Raw genomic sequence first — 2,932 nt, forward strand, 5'->3', positions numbered from 1 at the left:
TTTCTCCCCATATGCCACTTGTGCTCTTACAGCTGTGGCTCTGGTCCTGAATCCTAAGAGTGAAGGTCTGCATAAGCCCTGAGACCTTTGTGGGCCTATTAAGAGGAGTATTGTGTGAATCCTGCAGCTTCTTCCACACACCCCAACCCCATTGGTTTTCACAGCTAGAAGTTATGGGGACTTGTCTTCCTGGGTGCTGGAACCCTGGGCTGGGTGGTCTGGTCTGTGCTGGGATCACTTGCTCCCAAGGTATCTGCCCCAGTTTTCATCCACCACACTTGAATGTGGGACCTCCTGTTCCACTGCCTCTCTGTGCCATTTCACATTTCTGTGCGTTCTGCACCCCTCCATCTCTCTGTGCCTCTCCGTGTCTCCATCTCTCCTTCCTGTCTGGACGAATGTGGCTTCTTTAAATCTTTGGTTATCAGACTTCCATACAGCTCAATTTTCTGATGATTCTGGGTGATAGTTGTTTTGTAGTCTAGTTGTTACTTTTGCTGTAGTTGTGTGAGGAGGTGAAGCATGTTTACCTATGCCTCCATCTTGACCAGAAGTCTTGTGCAGAGTGTTTTTGTGAAACATCAAATCCCACAGGTGACTCAATACCTCCTACAGTGCAGATTTGGCCCCCTGCAACCTATACCTTTTCCCAAAACTAAAATCACATTTGGAAGGGAAGAGATTTCAGACCATCAGTGAGATTCAGGACAATATGGTGGGGCAGCTGATGGTGATTGGGAGAACTTTGTGAGGTCCCAAGGTGGCTACTTTGAAGGGGACTGAGGTGTCAGTGTCCTACGTAGAATGTTTCTTGTATCTTCTTCAATAAATGTCTCTATTTTTCATATTATATGACTGGATACATTCTGGACAGACTTTGTATGTACCACCACTATTTTATCTACTCGTCTATTGCTGGGCACTTGGGTTGCTTCCATATCTTGGCTATTGTAAATAATGCTGCAGTGAACAAAGGGGTGTACATATTCTTTCAAATTATTTTTTTGTGTTTTGTTTTTGACTATATACTGAGAAGTGGAATTGCTGGGTCATAAGGCAGTTCCACTTTAATTTTAAAGTTCTTCTTCACAATTCTGTGTTATGTTTGCAGTCTTTTCTTCCCATATTGCATTGCTGTTCTTCTGCTCTGTGTTCATTACACAAACCTGTATTGGGATAGTCAAAAACTTCCATGACTAACACTGTTGTTATCCTTGTTGCCACTTTTTGTGGCTGGTAAGCACTCCCACCTAGGCTAAAGGTCTTACAGAAATTAAAATATCCATCTGTGACAATATTATCCAGGAACATGCAGCCTGTAATCTTCAAAGAATGATGTGTTATTTTGGCCCTGTGGCTAGTATTGGATCTCTAAATGTATCTGTGATCTTCGGCTTTCTGAATATGATGCTTTGGGGAGGAAATGCATGTTTTGTGTACAAGAAGGCCAACTTACACAGTCCATCAAATACTTCTGCTTTACATAGCCAAGGAGGTATTGCACCTCCTACTGGAATATAATTCAAGGGAGAAGTACATGTATGAAACTTACGTCTGTACTACGACCTGTTGCCAACATCTTGAGAAGCATTATTTGTTTCTAATAAAAGTAATGGTTTTAATAAAAAACCACTTAATAAAAATTTTTAATTTTTAAAAATTAAAAAAGCCATTTTTTAAATTAAAAGCTTTACCCAAGAACATACCTTCAATTCCCATTTCTGCCTGCCCACCCATCCTACTTTTATCAACTACCATGACTTCATAATGCCATAGCACAACATTGTCATCATTGCCCTGGTAAAGCAATGGAGATGGGGGACAGCTTGTGGAGAATACAGACAGACTGAGGGATTGCTGGGTCAACAGCATGTATTGGTGCTTGCATGAAAGTATAACTGGAGCTGCTGAGCGAGGTTATCAATGAGAAAGGACAACCTCCATGGCAGCAGTTTGCCATGAACCACTTGGGGGCAATGATCTAATTGTGCCAAGTCAGGTCCTGGAAGTTGATGAAGGTGACAGTGGTAGTTGTTCTTGCAAGAAGCCCTAGAGGTAGGGATGGCTTCCCTCCTTTTTTGGGAAGAATGATGGCACTGCTTAGCGCTGAGGGTTATCACCAGCCCGGAAGCATGAAGACAGCATCTTAGTCTGGCACAGGTGTTCCCAAGCTGAAAATTCGCCCCAGAGTCTCTGTGTCCTTTGACCAGTATCTGTAGGAACAAACCTAAGTTCTTTTTGGAGTTATTATTTCAATCTTTAGCCACATCTAGCAAGTCAAAGTGAAAGACTCCTTGAGGTCATGGTACTGGCTGCCACAGTACTGTGGAAATAGTGGCTACTCCAATCTGTGCTCCCACCAACAGTGTGACAGCATTCCCTTTTCTCCACATCTTCGCCAACACTTGTTTGTTGATATGTTGATGATAGTCATTCTGACAGGTGTGAGGTAATATCTCATTGTGGTTTTAATTTGCATTTGTCTGATGATTAGTGATGCTGAACATTTTTTCATATGTCTATTGGCCATTTGTATGTCCTCTCTGGAGAAGCATCTCTTTAGGTTTTCTGCCCATTTTTAGTTGGACTGTTTGGTTTTTATGGTGTTTAGTTGTATGAGTTCTTTATAAATTTTGGATATTAATCCCTTATTGGATGTATCATTGCTGAATATGTTCTCCCATTCAGTAGGTTTTCTTTTTGTTTTGTTGATGGTTTCCTTTGCTGTGCAAAAAATTTTTGGTTTGATATAGTCCCATTTGGTTCCCTTGCTTAAGGAGATATATCAGAAAAACTATTGCTAATAGAAATGTCAGGGATTTTATTGCCTATGTTTTCTTTTAGAATTTTTATGGTATTGAGTATTACTTAAGGCTTTTATACATTTTGAGTTTATTTCTATACATGATGTAAGAAAGTGATCTAGTTTCAT

At 40.8% G+C, this 2,932-nt stretch overlaps 2 pseudogenes; one reads left to right on the top strand and one right to left on the bottom strand.

Moving 5' to 3' along the window:
• The first annotated feature begins 1,192 nt into the window (after positions 1–1,192).
• Positions 1,193–1,521, top strand: LOC123479805 (synaptophysin-like protein 1 pseudogene; annotated as a pseudogene).
• Positions 1,522–1,653: 132 nt separating this feature from the next.
• LOC112305329 (growth/differentiation factor 3-like) lies at positions 1,654–2,393 on the bottom strand (annotated as a pseudogene).
• Between the last annotated feature and the right edge of the window lie 539 nt (positions 2,394–2,932).

This window comes from Desmodus rotundus, chromosome 4, assembly GCF_022682495.2.
Source record: "Desmodus rotundus isolate HL8 chromosome 4, HLdesRot8A.1, whole genome shotgun sequence".
In the NCBI taxonomy this organism is placed as follows: Eukaryota; Metazoa; Chordata; class Mammalia; order Chiroptera; family Phyllostomidae; genus Desmodus; species Desmodus rotundus.